Source organism: Grammomys surdaster, unplaced genomic scaffold (assembly GCF_004785775.1).
Source record: "Grammomys surdaster isolate TR1022 unplaced genomic scaffold, NIH_TR_1.0 231, whole genome shotgun sequence".
Lineage (NCBI taxonomy): Eukaryota > Metazoa > Chordata > Mammalia > Rodentia > Muridae > Grammomys > Grammomys surdaster.
In genome coordinates, this window is record NW_021604676.1 from 4,681,422 (window position 1) to 4,703,150 (window position 21,729).

General features: G+C 41.3%; 1 pseudogene; it reads left to right on the forward strand.

The window, feature by feature from the left end:
* The first annotated feature begins 20,085 nt into the window (after nucleotides 1–20,085).
* On the forward strand, nucleotides 20,086–21,527 carry LOC114626243 (annotated as a pseudogene).
* Nucleotides 21,528–21,729: the final 202 nt, after the last annotated feature.

Sequence of the window (21,729 nt, forward strand, 5' to 3'; positions counted from 1 at the left end):
TGTACCCCTACCTACCTCCCCACTCCCACCTCCCCACCCTCAAATTCCCACCCACTGGGGTGTCCAGCCTTCATGAGACCAAGGATCTCTTCTCCCACCTATGCTCGACAGGGCCCTCCACTCTTACATATACAGCTGAAGCCATGGATCTCTCCCTAAGTGCTCCCAGGCTGGTGGTTTAGACCCTGGGAGCTCTGGTTGGTTGGTATTGCCACTCTCCTCATGGGGCCGCAAACCCCCTTAGCTCTAACAGTCTTCACTCTAACTCCTCCATTGGGAACCCCATGATCAGTTCAATGGCTAGCTGTGAGCATCTGCCTCTGAATAATATGTCAGACTCTTGCAGACCTCTAAGGAGACATCTATATCAGGCTCTTATCAGCATGTACTTCCTGACTTCCACATCAGCATCTACCTTTGGTGACTGCACATGGGATAGATACCCAGGTGGAATGGTCTTCAGACGGCCCCTCCTTCAGTTTCTGTCCCTCACTTTGTCTCCATATTTGCTCTCTTGAGTATTTTGTTGCTCCTTCTAAGAAGGACTGAATCACCCCCACTTGGTCTTCCTTCTTCATGAGCTTCATGTGGCCTGTGAGTTGAATCTTGCGTATTTCAAGGTTCTGGGCTAAAATCCAATAATCAGTGAGAGAATATCATGTGTGTTTTTTTGTGATTAGCTTACCTCACTCAGGATGATATTTTCTAGTTCCATCCATTTACCTAGGAATTTCTCAAATTCATTGTTTTTAATAGCTGAGTAATACTCCATTGTGTAAATGTACCACATTTTTTTGTATCCATTCCTCAGTTGAAGGACATCTGAGTTCTTTCCAGCTCCTGGCTATTATAAATAAGGCTGCTATGAACATAGTTGAGCATATGTCCTTGGTATATGTTCGAGCATCTTCTGGGTATATGCCTAGGAGTGGTATAGCTGGATCCTCAGGTAAAGCTATGTCCAATTTTCTGAGGAACCGCCACACTGATTTCCAAAGTGGTTGCACCATCTTGCAGTCCCACCAACAATGGAGGAGTGGAACATAGATTTACAATTATAATTATTTTGAAAAATCAGCCAGCCATCTAAAATATAAAATTAAAAGCTCTATCAACATCCCCCACTATACAGCAACAAAACCTCAAGTTGATTTAAAAAAGTGTCAATATATGGGGCTGGTAGATGGCTCAGTGGTTAAGAGCACTGACTACTCTTCCAGAGGTCCTGAGTTCAATTCCTAGCAACCACATGGTGGTTCACAGCCATCTGTACTGTGATTTGGTGCCCTCTTCTGGTGTGTTTTAAGACAGCTACAGTGTACTTATAGAAATAAAATAAATAACTAAATCTTTTTTTTAAAAGTATCAATATAAAGACTGAAAATATAAGCATGTTTCTATGGTTTGGATGCAGCTTGGATATGAGTATTAAAAGTGTCCGTGTACTGCAAGTGTGGTCCCTTGGTGTTGCAGTGTGACAGGTGGCAGGATCTTTAACAGGTACGGTGTATGACTGCAGGTGTTAACTCTCAGAGGAGATTCATGCTGGTCCCATGTAATGACTTCTCCTGAATAGGTGCTGTCATAAAAATACCCGGACCAGTCCTTCCCTACTCTGTCTTACTGCTTCACCATGTCATCTTTCTCTCTCTGATGACCTACACAACAATACTGATGCCATAGTGTGAGCCAGCCCAGCAGCCTCACTAAAAGCCAAACAAATATACATATCTGATCCTGGGCTTTCCGTCTCTAAAAATGTGAGCTAAATAAACTTCCTTATCAAGTAGCCAGATTTTTGTTATAGGAAAAGAAAACAAAATACTCTATGACATCATGAGAGAATCATTTAATAAATGCAGTTTATATTATAAGCACTTAGAGAACTACCTCTTCAACTATAGTAAAAGTCAGGACCCACAGACAAAACAATGTCACTAGGTTTGAAGATGCGAAAGGCAAGCATTCCTGCAAGGCAGGTATCACCATTAACAAATATAACCCAGAACCTTCTGCCCAGGAGAGCCACTGCCCACAGTGGGCTAGGCCCTCTGCTGTCAACCAGACACCAAAAAAATGCAGTGCAGACAGGCCCACAGCCAAGTCTGATGGAAACAATTCTTCAACTGAGGTTCTCCCTTCCCTAGCGTCTCTAGTTTGTTTCAAGCAAACAGGGAGAAATTTACTTGAAAATTAGTTTGGAAACAAAAAAGCTATTTTTTCTCATATTAAAAAGACACCTCTGACTGTTCCTCATCCCATTCCTCCTCCCCTGTCTCCAGGAGGATGTCCCCCCCACACCCAAACCCCATCACACCTCCCCACTCCCTGGAGCCTCACGTCTCTGCAGGGTATGGCTTCTGTCACTGAGGGCAGACCACGCAGTCCTCTGCTGTCTATGTGTCAGGGCCTCAGCTGGGAGTGAGGATAATGACTAGACTGTAAAAAAAAAATTAAAGAATAATAATAAAAAAGAGAGAAAACAAGATAAATATTAATAAAGAAATTAACAAAAGAAAAAAGATACATATAAAGAACTGATAAAAACTATAAAATTCTGCTCTTAAGAATGACTAATCTGGGGCTGGAGAGATGGCTCAGTGGTTAAGAGCACGGATTGCTCTTCCAGAGGTCCTGAGTTCAAATCCCAGCAACCACATGGTGGCTCACAACCATCCATAAAGAGATTGGATGCCCTCTTCTGGTGTGTCCGAAGACAGCTATAGTGTACTCATAATAAAATAAATAAATAAATCTTTAAAAAAAAAAAGAATGACTAATCTGGCCATGTTTGGTGGCTCATATCTTTAATCTCAGCACTTTGGAGGCAGAGGCAGGCAAATCTCAAGTTCAAGTTTAAAGCTAGCCTGGTCTACAGCCTGGTCTACAGAGCAATTTCCAAGACAGCCAGGGCTATACAGAGAAACCTTGTCTGAAACAAAAAGTAAATGAATGAAGAATGCCGAAATTTCAAATTTTGCAGTCCACAGTAGGATATAGAACTGACTCTTAATTATTAAAACATCTTCAATCTCACTAAAAAAGAATGTAAGTTGTAGTGATATTGGGCCTATTTACAACTTACAAGAACAGGAAAGTCAAAAGACTGATGATCCTGAATTGATGAGTTAGTTCCATATTGCTGATGGATATAATAGACATAAATTTGGTGAAGAATTATTACCAAAGTCCTAACTGCCCATGCATTTTCATTTAGCAAGGTTCTACATCTAGACATTTATTCTGTATATTACATTGATACAATTCCAAAATGATACAGAGATAAAGTTGTTCATATGCTTATAAATGAAAAGAAAAACCCAATAGGTATAAACATGACCTTTAGTAGGGGTGAAATCAACACGGCACATCTATGATTGATGTGGCTTTGTGTCTCTGTCATCTTTTGACAGTTCTCACATTAGCTCACATTTTCATCATCACTGTATGTTACAGTTTGTTTGGAGCATTACATACTGTGTCCATATGAGATGCCAACTTAGTTGATAACTGTGTTTCCGGCATGCCCACCCACAAGTCACTCCTTTTCTCTATTTTCTGCGAGCCTGCCTATTTCTTGAGGCAGCAAAAACACTAAAATTAAACTGTGCTTGTTGGTTTTTGTCAACTTGACACAAACTAAAGACACCAAGGATGAGGGAACCTCAAATGAGTAAATGAATAGTTACTTCTATCAGACTGGCCTTTGGGCATGTCTGTGGCACTTTTTTTTTTTGATTGTTGATGGATGGAGAAGGGTCTAGCTCTCTGTGGGTAGTAGTGGTCCTACTACAGATGGTCCTGGGTTACATAAGAGAGCACGTTGAACATGAGCCTGGAACGAGACAGTAAACAGCGTTCCTCTATAGTCTGCTTCAGTTTCTGACCCCAAGTACCTGGCTTAAGTTGCTGTCTTGGCTTCCCTGGATGTTGGACTGTGACATGGAAGTGTAAATCAAATAAACCCTTTTCTCCCCAAGTTGTTTTTGATCATAATATTTATCAGAGCAATAGAAAGCAAAGTAGGGCACTGGCCGATCAATAAACCCACAGCAGCCTGTGAATGTTCAAGTAAAAGACAGACTTACATGTCTCTTACTGTACAAACAAACTAAATAAAATAAACCTTGAAATCAGAGTCAATGAAGCAAGCATGTCAAAAGCTAGATACACACACCAGCTAGCCAAGGAGCAAATGTAACTACTGAAGGAAGTTAAAACCTTTCCTGCAGTAGACACACAAATGAAATAAACCATGTAGATTCTATGTAGAAAGTTCTAGTATTCAAACCAGTCACAATAGTCCCAAAAGCCAATGCCCAGACTACCATAAAACCTTAACTCTTGTCACCTCTACGAAACTAAGAGAGTTGAGGATACTGCTGAAGAGAGGTTGCTGGTTCAGGCTCTGTGAGCCCCCATGCGCCCAGCTTAGTAGGCTCTGTAGGTCTTCTTGTGGTGTCCAGAGAGATTGCATCATAAGGTTGAAGGATGAAGCTGTCTCTGTAATGTGAAGGTACATGATGAGACACTATACATTCATGTGTAAGCTGCAGGGTGCTACTTAAGGTGATCACACTAAATCAGCAGGTCTTTTGTGTGGACGAAACAGTGTCATATGGAAGAGGAGGCCTTCTGGGACTTTCCTAAGATTGAGCTGCTTAGAAGTCAATACCTAGCTTCAAAGGGCTAAAGGATAGATTGGTTTTCTTGTCAGTGGCTAATGTTGTTGGTGACTTTAAGTTGATGCCAAAGCTCATTCAGAAAATCCTAGGGCTATATGAGTTACTCTAAATCTACTCTGTCTATACCGTCAGCTGGATGGCAGTGCATCTGTTCACAACATGACTCACAGGGTATTTTAAGCCTATTGCTAAGACATATTTAAAAAAAAAACCCAACCAACCTAATTACCGCTCATCAGGAGTACACATGTTCAGACATGATCTGGGATACAACTGTACCATGAGGTCAGGGTTGTTTTCATGCCTGCTAACAAACATTTATTCAATAGTAATCTTACTATTGACCAGCTGCCTTAAGGCTACTCCTGCTGTAGATGTTGATCCACCAAATAGCTCTGGAGGAAGTACACTGAAACACTTCTGGGAAGGGTTGCCAATTCTGGATGCCAGTGAGACTATGAGTTAGGACAGGAGTTAACATTAATTACAACATAAATGACAATTTGGAAGAAGATGGTTTCAACCTTTGAACAGTCAAAGGCTTCGGTGGAGGAAGAAACAGCAGAAATAGAATGAGAACGGGAATTAGACATAAAGCATGGTGACACAACCAGACGGAGGTCACCTCACATTAGAGAGCTTAAGAAAGACAACATTGCTTCTTGCAGAGGAGCAAATTCTAGATTGGAAATCTACTCATCACAGCGATGCATGTTTGAGACAGTGTTGAAATGGCTTCCATTTCAACTTAAAATATTACATAATTTTAGAGGGCAAAGGAATGATGGGGGACAGGATACTGTTAAATAATAGTTTAAATGTGCCCAAGCATAGAGACATGGAGTCTTTTGTGAAAGAAGGAACCAGTTGGTGTCACATACTTGGTTGTTACAGCAAACTTGCCACAGTCCTTGAAACCTGTAGCTACCGCACTGCTAGTCACTAACCACAGGCATATGGACAAGACTCTCCCCCCAGCAAAGACATAAATAGTTTGCTGAGATCTCAGACGATCACTAACATTGTTAGTGATATGTCAGAAGCCATGTAGGAAAGGCTTATGACAAGCAGGTGAGTTTTCTGGATTTGGCCGACCATTTTGCATGGCTGAGATGAATGTGCTCTGAAATGTAGAGTCCCCAGAGACTGTAGGGTTAATCGGGGAGGCAGAATGCAAGAAGTTTGCCCACACTTACCCCACACCATCACCGGGTGAATGTTGGGCTGTAGGGATCCCATGGAGGCACCACTGGGGGCGGGGGGTGTAGGGGAGCCCAGTTTGAGGCATGGACAGTGGGAGCTGGCTCAGGGGTCCCCAGGCCTACAAGGGGCCGGGGGCATCTGGTTCTCAGGCTCTTGTGCACCCATACTCTGTTGGGAGCCACGGAAGAGCTGCAAATGGAGTACCCTCTCCCCGATTCCCGACTGGATCTAGTCTGGGGCCAAAAGGGAAGGGGAAACTCTGCTGGTCTCATGGGGGAAAGTCCTTGGCTTGTCAGTTGGCTTGAGCTTAGCTTGGCTTGGCTTGGTCGTGGCTAGGAGCACAGAGCACAGAGACTGCAACTCTATAAGCAAAAAACCTTCTCCATGGCTCCTCCCCATGGCGGATCCTGGTGAAAAGAAGCAGTCCGTGGTTTTAAGACATTTATTGTCATGGTGGAAAGTGGATAAGTAAAACTGTGCCCCACTTCTCAGTGTGGGCCTGAGGTTAAATACCTTTTGCAGGGAGGAATGTCTGGGAAGGATAATTTATTGGCTAAGTCCTCCAGGCCTTTAGGTACCTCATTAAAATGGAGATCTGTCTTGAGTCTGGTGACCACAAGTCACGTCCTCTACCTGTGGAGGAGTTTGGGGCATTGCCCTTACGTGACTGATGGTCACAAATCTAGGGAGGGCTACAGCCTTGTGCCAGGAACCTGGTGTCTGTGAACAAGGTGAAATGCTTGCAGTCCCTTTAGGGTCACTGGGGTTCTAGCCTTAACTCAACCAGGAACCAGCTACCTTTCACAATACTACAAGAGACTTCATCCCAGGATTGCTTCTTGCTGCTGATATGCCTTTCTTGTCACTATTACAGGGCCTAAGGATTCCTGGGCATCAGCCCACCCTATTGGGCAGATCTGCAGAATCAATATGAAGATGTCCTTTCATGTAGTAATGCTGTGTAGACAAATTGGTGATTTCATAATTCATGATAATGATTGTATAGAACTCCTAAATTGATACAAGTCATCCCAAGCCCCCTATAGAACAAAAGCTATATAGATCTCTATATCATATCTATGTCATATATCTATAAACCTACACGTGCCATGGGCTAATCGCACTAGGAAAAGAAAACAGGCTTGGAATGAATTTACAACCTAAGAAAATATTCCTTCTAGGTTAGGAATGAGGCCACTAGCTGGTAACTAAAGGTCTTAAACTGGGAATAGACAATTTTTTGGTAGTATAAGGACAGAAAATAAAATATTGACTAGTTTATTTATACAAGACTTCAAAATAGTAAGACATCAAGCAGATGATTTGTCTCTTGACAAAACCATGCTAACTTAAGATATAAAAACGTTGCTTTATATCTTTATATCTTTATAGTGAACTTAGGAAGTCATAAAATACATAATGAATGTTTAGCTAGTTACTAGTCTTAATGGAAATACGTGTAAACGATTCTGCTGTAATTCCTTAAACCTTATTGATCTATGATATGAACTATTGCCTTAAACTTACTATGAACTTATAGAACATAAAAGTGCTTAGAAAACCATGTAATCAATCTTCCTGCTGTAATGGTTCTATCTCATAGTTGTATGAGGTGATTTTTAAAAGAATGTATAAAAACTAAGAACTTCAATAAAGTGGCAATTTAGCCCTTCTTGGCTTGATCCAGTATGCAAGTATCTATGTGCGACTGACTTCATTTCTTTTCTTTTCTCTCTGGCTCACAAATGATTAAAGAACTCCAAGCCTCTCACCTGGCCAGTGAGAGGCCAAAGAGAGTCAAAAAGAAAAGAACCCAAGTTACTGTTTCTTTTCCCCTGCTGCCATCAGCAGGAGTTAATTGACAGAAGCCAGCAGCCTTTGGCCCTGAAAAGCAAGAGGGAGTTAAATTGCCAAAAGTAGGCAGCTTTTGGCCCCAATCACCACCTTATACCTCTCTTTTGTTGCCTTTCTCTGGGAACAAGATAGCACACTCCCCACCCAGGAATAAAATGCTTTAAATAAAATATAAACATTGTTAGGCATGATGTTATCACATATTTAATATGGAAGAGTTTTGTATAAACATGTCTGAGGACCCAAACAAGTCTCACCTTATTGGGAAATTTGTATTATTGCCATCATCTGGAACTGAATTTATAGCATCTTTAAGATATGCATGTACTTTTAAATTCAAGCCCCTGACTTCTGAGCAATTGTATTGTAAAATGTGGCTTAAAAGAAGAAACTAATTAGAATTCCTTTGATCAAGGGTTCATCCTTATAAAGAGCCAAGATAAGATTTTTCAATATTGTCTATAAATAAACACACATATCCTTTGTCTTTAATCTAGGATTAAACTCTTAAAATACAAATAATCTCTTTTGAAAACTTCTGTCTGAAGAAACAAGACTCACATGTTCTTTTGCACTCTGACACACTATTCAGAATTAAGAAACACTGATGATGGCCAGTGAGATGGTTCAGTGGGTCAAAGTGCTTGTCACTGAGCCTAAGAACCTGAATTCAATCCATGGAGAAAAAACGACTCTTACAAGATGTTCTCTGACCTTTACGAGTACACTGCAGCATAGACTCTTGACCACCACCGACATATACACACGAATAAATAAATAGTTTTAAAATCTCTAAAAGAAAAAGAGAAAGAGGATAGAGAGATGGGTCCATAGTTAAGAACAAATTGTTACTCTTCCAGAGGACCTGGGTTCAATTCCTGGAAGCCACATTAGGCAGCTGAAAACTTCCTGTAACTTCAGTTCTAGGGAATCCAACACCCTCTCCTGAATCCTATGGACACACACAGAGACACACACAAACAAACTCAAAGATAAATCATGTCTTTAAGAAAAGAAATATTGTAAACTTGCAAAGGCGGGGATAGAGGCCTGACCTCCAGTATTTGAAGGGGACCTTGTAATGGCTCCAGTCCCCCTGTCGTTATCCAGTGAGGCATGAGGGCCATACCCGTCCCGATGTCTTTTTCCTGGAGAGGGGATACTTTTGACATCAATCCCTATACAGTTAGGCTTGTCCCTCAGGGAACCCAGAGAGATATTTTTATCTTTTATTTGTATTCCCTTGCAGTGCTTAGCCTCGGAGCCTAAGCAAGAATTCAGATCACCTGACAGAGGGGGTTCTGGGTGGCCCCTCTCTGCTTGGTCTAGGGGCAGAAGTCCCCTTTTAGTTTGGGTGGAGATGGGTTTTGGAAATACCCTGTATAAAGTAACAACCTCATCTTGAGTCTCGTGGTCCTCCATAGCTAACTTATGATAATGTATCTGAGTAGGTTTTGCTACCAAATTATTTATCTGTTGTATCACAGAGTTAGTCCGCCTATTTGAAAGCCAGGGACCCGCCTTCGTAAGTTTAGAATTGCCACAGCCCTTCTACAATTAGAGAAGGGAGGAGATGTCAGGGGCAGCCCTGCTTACCCACTGAAGGCCTAAAATCAGCCATAGGCCTAAAATCAGCAATAGGCCTGTCATACATGTATACTAACACCAAGTCTTGGGTCTCAGTGGAAAAACATTGAAACAGATGGCTATAAACTAATGTCAACAGGCAGCTTTTGTGGAAATTTACAAGCCTGAGTAGTCATAGACCTTGTAAATAGGTAGCCTGGACAGACAATACCAACTTAGATAAGGACAAGTGAGTTATAGGCAGAGTCATAGTGACTTGTCCCCTGAACCTTCACCCAGCCGATACTCGGTTCTGATGATATCTGTATTCCCCCTGATCACCCACACTCCAGTGTCATTCCCTTCCCCACATCCTGCCTTTCTGTGTTTATAACCCCTGTGTGAATGAATTACGATTTGAGAAAAAATAAATTATAAAAAAAAAAAAGAAAAGAAATATTGGCTTAACACTGCCGAAGGCCAGCTTTGACAGGCCGGGTACTGAAGGGGATGTGTGGAATCAGCAGGCAATCACTCAACAGAGCTTTTCTCTGAGAAATCAAAACTTATCCTCTGGGTCCAGCAAAAAGAGGGAAACGCTACACACACACACACACAGACACACACACAGACACAAACACACACATGCACACACAGACACACATGCACACACACACACATAGACACACACACATAGACTCACACAGACACACACACGCACACATACACACACACAGACACGCATGCACACACACACACGCATGCACACACACAGACACACACACACTTAGTGGATGAAGCAAGGCTCCAACAACTTTTTTTTTCTCCCACAGCTGATATTCCCCAGCAAAATCTCTCAAGCAGAATAAAAAATTACAATGTGATTACATTCTATTTTTCTTTAAGTGAATGATTACAATAAATAAAAGTAAAAAACAGCATCTTCCCCTAAATCCTTATGCAATTAAACATTTTATATGTTACAGGTAAAAAAAACAAATTGTTCCCAAGAACCCAAGTACATTCTGTTTAAGTAGTAGCTTGTTATATATTAACAAAGTGTAAGTAAGCAAGGTACTTTTCTTGGCCAGTTCTTTAACTTGTAGGCTGCAATTTGTAAGGACAAAGAAAGGATTAATCATTTTATTATTTATCTTAAAGAGTAATCATAAAAATTTTTTAAAGAAGCACAAATTTAAATATAAATAAATATATTTAAATATATGTTTAAAAAAACCCAGACATTTCGACTTTAAATCCTAGGTATGCACATCTTTATCATTAACAATTTTTTATTAAATCATATCAGGAAGTCAAGGGCAAAAATGAGTACAAGACATTAATCACCGTCTTGATCAACAGCCCAGCTCTAGCAAGGCAGGTCAGCTAGTATTAGTCAAGCTACCATTGTTCTTGTTCCCTGACCTAAAAAAATAATCCCTCATACAATTATCAAGAGTATGCCTTTCTGAACTATAAATCCCCCCCTTTTTTACATCAAAGCCACTGACCAAAACATCTTAACCTAACTTAACTAACAATCTACATCTCTGAATTCTTGTTGAATGATTGATCTGCTCCAGCAGTAATACTTGGAAAAGACCAATTACTATTACTGTAAGTGGCAATGACACTGCCCAGTGAGGGGCTGGAAACCCTCTTAGAGTTTTCATAGAACTCATAGATCTTGAGGGATCTGAGGACGAAGAGGGCAACAAGCAGAGCAAAACTCCAGAACGGCGTGAAGTCCTCAGAACACACGGCCTGCCTCTCCAAGGCATACCCGTCATAGTTGTGCTAACCACTGAGCAACCCTCCACGAGTTTTAAAGCTGCTTGCTGTTCCTCTTGCATGGACTCCAACATAGCAGACTGGGAAGGACACAGCCCAGAGGACAGTCACCATGTATGCCAGACGTCAGTAAGGAAAGTGACTTCTCATGTTAATGTTGGTTCTCTGGCTCAGCCATGATGAGATCTCTATTTTCTGGGATAGTCTCACCTTGTTCTAATTCCTTTTAACTTCATATCTGGCGAATTATGTGTGAATTTGGGGTTGAGGGTTATGGATCTCTTTGATCATCAATTGGTAGTGGTTCTCAACCTTCCTAATGCTGTGGCCCTTTAATATAGTTCTTCATGTTGTGCCAACCTAGCCCTAAAATTATTTCATCGCTACTTCATAACTGTAATTTTGCCACTGTAGTGAATCAGTGTAAAATACCTGATAAGCAGGGTATCTGATATTCGACTACAAAGGGGTCATGACCCACAGGCTGAAAACCACTGGTCTAGGGCTTAGTTTATATCATAGGCGGATGCAATACACTTACTCATCTTAAAACTGCTCACTGAGGCCCCCAGCATCAGCATCTTGCCATGGCTTGTGCTTTTATAGAGCTTTTCCATGGCAGATGTGATGAGAAAGATCATTGGATGGCAGACAGCTGCAAGAGATGATTTAGTTGCAAAGGACAGGAAGAGAACCCGGGAAGCCAGAAGTGTGAGATGCTGTGGAAGAAGGGGGTTGACGTGGAAGGGATGAAGGTTTGTCCTTACTTTTTACTGCTGAGGGAAGGGTGAAAACAAGTGTGAAGCCAAGGAGATGTAATGTGTTTGCTGCAGAGAAAACCACAAAATGGTGTCAGCAACCAGATTCAGCGATCATGTAGCTAAGTGAACACCAACTCAGGGTGAGCATGGAACTCTGAATCCAGTGTTAGACATCAGACAACTAAGAGTATCTGCAACTGTGTCACACCTGTTGCACAAGCACTGTGCTAAGGCTATGTGCCTATACACTTCTTTTAGACCCTTCTAGCTAGGGCCAGGCTACTGAAGCCCCACAAAGCCAATACCCTGGGTCATTATTAAGGTCACTTTTACCCATTACATCTACCTGTAGTATTTGTTTACTGTGCAAGGGTCATTTCTCATGATTGCACACACAGAAACCCATCTGAGCACATGAGGAGTTGCACAGAGGTAAGACATCTTTTCCTGGACTCTTGCTCCTACCACCTACTGTGCCTTTGTTCTATTTGGATGTGGCAGTAAATGCAATTTGGTAGGTTACTTTAGAGCAATTTGTTATCAGCTATTGCTTAATGCTTACTATCAAGCCTCCACGAAGTGCTAAGCTACTTTGAAGGTGATAAGTCACAAAAGACAGGTGACTGATAAGAGGCTGGGACAAGTTATTCTCCCCTGTTTAATTCTCAGTGCATTCCTGGTAGGATTCTAAACATTTCTATGAAAAGAAAATATTTTTCATTCTCTTTAGACACTTCAGTGATCTTCTGTTCCATGGAAAGCAAGTTTCCACTGCTTATATGCTGTATTTTAATTTGTTAGACATATTTTCTTTTTGGGGGGGGGGGGGTTGAGACAGGGTTTCTCTGTGTAGTCCTGGCTGTCCTGGAACTCACTCTGTAGACCAGGCTGGCCTCGAACTCAGAAATCCACCTGCCTCTGCCTCCCAAGTGCTGGGATTAAAGGCATGCGCCACCACTGCCTAGCCTTATTTTCATAATAGGTCAATGCTCGTTTTGTTTTTCCCTGGTTGGCTTACTGAACTCAGCTTCACATAATCTTCTCTGCAAGTTGTTCTCCAAATTGTATGCCCAAAATTAACCTGTAAGCCTCATCTTCCCAAGGACCAGGTAACCTCCTGGAATGCTGGGAGTTGTAGTTTTTAGGAATTAACAAATCCTTGTGGGAAAGTACAGTGGCCTGTGGGTTTGTCTTTATTTTTATTTTTTATTTTTCCCTTTTTTATTGGATATTTTATTTATTTACATTTCAGATGTCATCCCCTTTCCCCATTTCCCCTCCCTAGAACCCTCTATCCCATCCCCCTCCTCCTTTTTGCTTTTATACTATTTTAATTGCATGCGTGTATTAATAAGGTCATCCTAAAACAGCAGGAGATTAATTAAAGGATTAATTATCCTAAAGCAACAGAAGATTAAGTAAAAGATTAATTGCTAGAGCCTTTTTCCTTTTGTCCTGATGTTCTTGCTTGTCAGGCTAGGGAAAAGGTGAGAGCAATAAACTTCTATTGAGCCAGGAGAAGAGAATCATGCTCACAGAAGGAAAAACTTTTATATAAGCAAATATGCATAAACTCATATAAATCCATATACAGATTCATGCATGTGTATTTACACATTTCCATTCAAACTAGTTGGGTCCAGCTTGCATACATTCTCATGATTACATACTTACACACACACACATACACACACACATACACATACACACACACACATACACACACGCACGCACACATCCATACTTACATATGCATGTGGAGCAAAGACCAAGCACCAGTGCAGAAAGAATTCACTCATTCTGGATGAAAAATGAACTCCAATCTTTATTGCACAGAGAAAGAAAAAGGTTTTACTCTTTTAATGCTAAATGAATTAAGCCCAACTTTTAAGAAGAAAGCTTTGTTTCCTTAATAAGGCTCGGTCTGCCTTGTTATTAAGAAAAGACCTGTTCTGTCCCATGGTAAGGAGAAGCCTGCCTGCTCCTTCTGTTCCTTCTGCTCTCTGCAGCTTCTTCCTTTTTCCTCTTTCCCTCTGCATTCTGCATATTGCTCTCTTAGATTTTTATGTAATCTTATAGTTTCTAAGTTATTCCACTCTGCATTCTCCTTCTAACCTTGCTCTCTCCTCCTGCTCTGATATCACCATAATGCTCTTACTCCCAATGCCTTTTCTCCAATGCTATGCCTTTACTTCTAAGTTCTTCCTGAATTCCATTCCATCTAAAAAGTTTTCTTGTGTCCTGACTAAAAAATTATCCTTAGTTTTGTTCTAAAAAGTTCTGTTCAGATCTGTCTAAAAAGTGTTCTGTCGAAAAAGCTCTCCTCAGCCCAGTTCTGTCTCTTCTCTTTGTCCTCAGCACTTACACATCTTTCAGAATACATGAGCACATGGTAAAAAGTTTATTACAAGTTTACACATAAATTCAAATCATAAATCAAATAAGAAGTTTATAACAGTGAATGTTTACATGCATATCTATCAGTAGTAATCATCTGGCTAAACAATCATCACCTGTTATGGCTCCACAGGTTCATGAAGAGTTTAAAACCATAACTAAGTTATTAGTGAAGTTTTGTATAAATAAACCCAGTCAATATTTTATCTTCTGCCCTAGCATCTAAAATAAATCATATTTCCTCTTTTTTGACCTTTGGTTAATGGTTTTACAATCTTTTGGAATGTGCTCTGAGTAGTAGAAGCAATTAACTAGTGACACTTGAAGACTTGGCAAGGTTCTCATCGCAGTTTTGACTATCAGAAAAGGACCTCATAGCAGTCCCACTATAAAGGAGCTTAATAAAGACTGATATAATTTTAGGAATTCTTATTGGATCATCATTAAGAATTAAGAATTCATCCATTTGTCTGTCACTACAAGACAGTACATCTTTATTGTTCTGCAGAGATCTGCTCAAAAGGGTGGGCTAATACCTAGTGATTGTTATATATGTTTAAAAATAACAGGAAAAGGATATTAGTATCAAGAATCTTTCCTAAATGATTTTCTCCTGGGCCTTGCCTATGGGAGCAAATCTGTCATGGATTATTTATTAATTCAATGCAGACTCATCTCAGGAAGCTCACCTGTTAGTTATTAGCTTGTCCTATGATGGCTCCTGACACCCCTAGAGTCTAGAAGTTGCTCAGAGTCCTCAGATTAAGTCACAAAATGAGTTTACCATGAACTGATCCTGAATTATCCAGTATATCCAGCTGATCCTGAATCCAATTTTCCACAGACCACAGACTCATTCCTGATTCTACAGGCAGACTGTTCCATCAGAAGCTAGACTTCCCACAATTGTTACCATTTAGGACCATGAGTGTATTTCTGTTGTTCGGTATGAAAAGATGGATGTGAAATGAAATAGGCTACAATTCATCGCCAGAGTGCAGGCAGATGGCCTGAAAGCATTGAAGGGGTTAAAGCTTTGAAACTGGGTTATACTATCAACAACAAATCACAGAATGTTCCTGAAAAATCTAAGTAAAGCATCTGGGAAGGAGCATTACCTCTCTCCTGTAGCTCAGGGCCTTCCCTCATGTCCACAGCTAGGCAGGCAAACAGCCAAGACAGCCTCTTCAGACTTCCAACTTCAGAGGAAAATGGCTCCTCAGACTCCATGTGCTATTTTAGGAACATTAAACTGAGTGAAATCTAACAGGTTAATGATCCAAATTATTAAAAGAGCCACACTAATCTATCCCACGAGAGCTGTGTCAGTCATTCAACATCTGAAAATGAGGGCACTAGGAAAGAGATGCTTTCCTATGTCAGCAGTTTACACCCCTCACTCAGAAGTCCATGCTGACTACATAAGGGGAAGAAACTATAGCAGGGTCTTCTATATATCTGGTACCCAGGTCTGCAACATATGGATGTACGTGACAGGATTGTCTCTCTGCTTTCAGAATGCAATTGCTGTAGATTAAGTTTAACTTCTAGGTTATTGCCTACTTTTCTCTTAGCTAAATTAAGCTTACTGCATTATGATTAGCTTGCCTCTGCCAGCTGTGTTAATGGCTTCAGTTGTGCCCATCCACTCCCTCAAATTCCATTCACTGTCCTGGCATGCTCACACATAACCCTTCTATACAAGTTCCTTAGGCATGACCTCATTCATGTTCAGGTTTTCTTGGGGGTATTGTTTAATATTTGACTAGAGAAAAAAATTTAAACCAACAGTAAGGTTTTCTGAAATAGGCTTTGGTGGTTATCTCAGAGTTGCCGTAGACATCATAAATCTAAAACAGAATTTAAAACCTCACAAATGAAAAGTCATTCCATTCTGGAAAATGTGTGTCCACCAATAGGGGCTGTGCTTATGCGTCACTGAGTCTCATCACTGAAGGAAATCCTGTCTCATAAACGAGTAGAATCCAGACCTCCCGAGGTTAAGCAGGGACCTGAAAGTTGAGAGGAAAACAAAAGGCCCTGAAAAAGTAGCTTGTTCTGGTCTTATTGTGTAGGAGGCAGAATACTGAAATGACACTCTAGTGACCGTCCTTCCCTCTTGAGCAAGCCTCTGACCTTGGAGTGCAGGTAAGATCCAAGCATATGCTTGGTATTATACAATATATAAATAATACAATTATTATACATGCAAGATATTAACAGTGCAATTAAGTTCCTTTAGCTGCTATAACTGTTTGTTTTATAATTATGTTTGAAAATAATATAAAATCATCTCAACTGTTGCATAGCTTAGCATCTTGGGGTATGTCCCAATTACTGTGCAGTGCACAATGTTACAACATGCTCATCTCAAGCTGCATTCATCTTAGCTGAAGGAGTCCCCCTTTCCCTCTACAGCCTGTATCCTGCGCTCTGTCTTTGTGAATCTCAGCGTTCTGGGTAACTCTCGTAAGTGGAAGCAGTAACCAGGGCTTATTGGTGTTAAATTAGCCTGAAGTTTCACATATTTGTTATAGACCAAGGATCTAACCCACCCTTAGAATGACCTTTGACTAGGTCATAGGTCATTCTAATTGTTAGAGCTAGCCCACTGGGCTATATGACTCCTTTGTTCTGACCAAACTCAAGACTAATGAGCATTTGCTTTCTTTTACCTACTTATTTTAGGGGAAAAATCTTTATATTTATAAGTAGGTAATATGAACACATAATTCATAATGAAATACATAGCAAGATATGTAGTCAAAACCTTCCTATTATTATTGTTTTCCTCTGTTCTTGTTCTCGCCTGCTTTGCCTCCCTCTTCCCCAGGGAATCTCTGCTGTCAACATCTCCATGTTCTTCCCAGTGGTTTTAAAATGCAAGTACATAAAAAAGAAAAAAAAACTGCTAATGACTCTCATTACCCTGTGTTCTCATCTTAAATCATTTTAGAATGTTCAGTTGTAGAACTAGATGCTAGGAATTAAAACCACATTCCCCTGGCTCTTTTAGACTGGATGCAAATAGGTAAGATATACATAGGGGTGTGTGTGTGTGTGTGTGTGTGTGCGTGAGTGTGTGTTTCTAGAGTAAAGCCTAGGAACCTCCAAACCACACCCAACTCACCATATGGGCTATAAATTAAGGGGTTATGTGGTGGTGGTTCACAGGAGCTTACTTTGATACATGCATGCCCTTTGACCCTTCTTTCTACTCTGCATCCTACTGACCTCATAATAGATGCTGCATTATGCTCTCAAAAAAGGATAGTACTGTGCTCAAGCTGGAGGAACAGTGACCTACAGGGAAATGAACTCCTTGAGTGGGTCATTGATCATAACTTCTATCTCAAGCCTGGACTCTCTGCCTCAAATATTTGCAGGAAAAAAAAATACACATCCATCTTTCAAAATCACTGATTCTTCTCTCCATCTAGCTCTCTTTTTCTCTGTCTTTCTGTCTGTGTCTCTATCTTTCCCCCTGCCGTGTGTGTGTGTGTGTGTGTGTGTGTGTGTGTGTGTGTGAGAGAGAGAGAGAGAGAGAGAGAGAGAGAGAGGGAGGGAGGGAGAGGGCAAGAGCGAGAGAGAGGTTTAGATATCTGTCGGCCATGACGACTGTATTCCACTTTCTTTGGGACAAATTCTTTGTCCACTGCTGTGTACACAGCATAGCTGGCCTGTGAACTTCTGAGTTTCTCCTGTCTTCATTTCGGATCTGGTCATAAGAGCACTGGGGTACAGGCACTCACTGCTTTGTCAGGCTTTATAAGGGACCAGGAGATCAGAACTCATGCCCACAGACTTGCATAGCAAGTATTTTACCTGTCGATCCAGCTCCTCAGGCCATATCACTGGTCCTTTACATTCTTCTTGTATATCACCACTTACCTCGAAACCAAATACCTAATATAAAATTTAAGAAAATAAAATATATTTTTCATATTTTTTGCAAATAATAAAACATTGCACATTCTGCTATTTACAGGTTTGTATTGGCTTCTAGCTTCATGTGTATCTGTCCATTTTTGTGCTGTCCAGGAGGACAGGAGTAGAAAGCATACCAGAAAGAGGATTGTTTTATAAAGATTTAGGCAGGATTTGGAGAAAATGGCAAAAGATGGTAGTGAACGCCAGGGCTAGTAGCTAGGGGGGCCACCTACACCCTCAGAACTAAATATGAGAAAGTAGGTGGACTCCTTACCAGAACCCAGGTATCTGTTTGTGCAGACATGGTGACAAACATCAGCAGGGCCACTATACAATAAAACACAGGGCTGCCTCTTCTTTCCCTCTCTCTGGCCTCCCAATGATGCCTCACACTGGCTCGGTGTAGTCAGTACCAGACAGTGAGGGAGCGTCAGGGCTGGGATCCACTAAGTTGGCCCCTTGCAGCCCAGGACAGGATGGCAAAAAAGAGCAGGATGAGTCTGAAGTGGAAAGCAGACATCTTCGTTCTATACCAGCATCACTCTTTCCCTTAGTCAGAATAAGAACCTGTGGTGGTTCGAACAGAAATGGCCCCCATAGGTTCATGTGTTTGAATGCTTGGCCCATAGGGAGTGGCACTGTTAGGAAGTGTGGCCTTGTTGAAGGAAGTGTCACTTTGGGGGCAGGCTTTGAGGTCTCCTATTTTCAAGCTCTGTCCAAGATGGAACACAGTCTCCTTCTGCTGACTGAGGATCAAGATGTAGAACTGTCAGTTCCTCCAGCACCATGTCTGCCTGGATGCTGCCATGCTTCCTGCCATGATGATAATGGACTAAACCTCTGAAACCATGAGCCAGCTGAAATTAAATGTTTTCTTTTCTTTTTTCTTTTCTTTTTTTTTTTTTTTTTTTGGTTTGGTTTTCGAGACAGGGTTTCTCTGTGTAGCCCTGGCTGTCCTGGAACTCACTCTGTAGACCAGGCTAGCCTTGAACTCTCAGACTCAGAAATCCGCCTGCCTCGGCCTCCCAAGTGCTGGGATTAAAGGCGTGTGCCACCACTGCCCGGCAAATGTTTTCTTTTCTAAGAGCTGCTGTGTCATGATGTCTCTTCACAGCAATAGAACCCTCACTAAGACAGGACCTATGTCCCCAGTGAAGAGAACATACAGTCTCAATGGTTACTTTCACACTGTAATATATTTGATCTTATTCCAAGGCATTCATTATGTCACTGTTCATTTAACATAAAATGGAGACCAAAGAATGCAATGAACACTTTTCAAACTCCCAACCACTTCTTTTTCAAATGGACATTTGGAGTCCTAAATTCATATGAAAATAAAGAAAGACTCCAAATAGTATCCGTCTGAAAATCAGAAGTTCTGAGAAAAAGAGAAATCAGATTTTCTGATTTTAAATGTACTGCAAAACAATAGTGATCAAGATGCTTGTGGTCCTGGATGAGGATATCATACAATAGAATTGAGAGACCAGAAGGCAATTTCATTTATGTTCATATGATTTTTTGACAAAGGTGCCAAGACCACTGCATGAAGAAAAGAATTATTCTTTCAGCATGTGGTTTTCTGAATAGGGGACAACAGAATGAATACACTTAACTCACATAATTTGCAAAAATTAACCCAAAAAGAATCAGAAGCCTAATTAAGAGCAAATGCTATGAAATCTGTAGAAGAGTTCAGGTGTAAGACTTCCTCGTATGCTGTTATCAGGCACCTTGTATGCTGTTATCAGGCACCTTGTATGCTGTTATTAGGCACCTTGTATGCTGTTATTAGGCAAAAGTTTCTTACCTTTAAGACAAAAAACAGCTTTTTTGCAATGGGTTTGCCATCGGAACGCAGGTGTTATGAAAGCCATCACTAATTCAAAGCAAAAATGGGAAAGGAAAAGACTCGCATCAGCATCATTATTGGACACGTAGATTCCGGCAAGTCCACCACAGCCAGCCACCTGATTTACAAACGTGGTGGAATCGACAAATGAACCATCGAAAAGTTTGAGAAGGAGGCTGCCGAGATGGGAAAAGGCTCCTTCAAGTACGCCTGAGCCTTGGACACATTGAAAGCTGAGTGTGAGTGTTGTATCACTCTTGACATCTCCCTGTGGAAATTTGAGACCAGCAAATACTACATGACTATCATTGATGCCCCAGGGCACAGAGACTTCATCAAAAACATGATTACAGGCACATCTCGGGCTGATTGTGCTGTCCTGATTGTTGCTGCTGGTGTTGGTAAATTTGAAGCTGGTATCTCCAAGAATGGCAGAGCCATGAGCATGCTCTTCTGGCTTACACCCTGGGTGTGAAACAGCTAATTGTTGATGTTAAAATGGATTCCACCGAGACACCATACAGTCAGAAGAGATACGAGGAAATTGTTAAGGAAGTCAGCACCTACATTAAGAAAATTGGCTACAACCCTGACACAGTAGCGTTTGTGCCAATTTCTGGTTGGAATGGTGACAACATGCTGGAGCCAATTGCTAATATGCCTTGGTTCAAGGGATGGAAAGTCATCCGCAAAGATGGCAGTGCCAGTAGCACCATGCTGCTGGAAGCTTTGGACTGTATCCTGCCACCAACTCATCCAACTGACAAGCCTCTGCGACAGCCCCTCCAGGCTCTAGGATGTCTATAAAATTGGGGGCATTGGCACTGTCCCCGTGGGCCGAGTGGAGACTGGTGTTCTCAAACCTGGCATGGTGGTTACCTTTGCGCCAGTCAAACTGAACAGTAACAACTGAAGTCAAGTCTGTTGAAATGCACCATGAAGCTTTGAGTGCAGCTCTTCCTGGGGACAATGTGGGCTTCAATGTAAAGAATGTGTCCGTCAAAGATGTTAGACATGGCAATGTTGCTGGTGACAGCAAAAATGACCCACCAATGGAAGCAGCTGGCTTCACTGCTCAGGTGATTATCCTGAACCATCCAGGCCAAATTAGTGCTGGCTATGTTCCTGTTCTGGATTGTCACACAGCCCAAATAGCATGCAAGTTTGCTGAGCTTAAAGAAAAGATTGATCGTTGTTCTGGTAAAAAGCTGGAAGATGGCCCCAAATTCTTGAAGTCTGGTGATGCAGCCATTGTTGATATGGTTCCTGGCAAGTCCATGTGTGTTGAGAGCTTCTCTGACTATCCTCCACTTGGCCGTTTTGCTGTTCGCGACATGAGGCAGACAGCTGCAGTGGGTGTCATCAAAGCTGTGGACAAGAAGGCTGCTGGAGCCGGCAAAGTCACCAAGTCTGCCCAGAAAGCTCAGAAGGCTAAATGAGTATTATCCCTAACACCTGCCACCCCAGTCTTAATCAGTGGTGGAAGAACAGTCTCAGAGCTGTTTGTCTCAATCGGCCATTGAAGTTTAATAGTAAAAGACTGGTAAATGATAACAATGCATGGTAAAACCTTCAGAAGGAAAGAATGTTTTGTGGACAATTTGTGTGTGTGTGTGTGTGTGGCAGTTTTAAGTTATTAGTTTTCAAAATCAGTACTTTTTAATGGAAACAACTTGACCAAAAATCT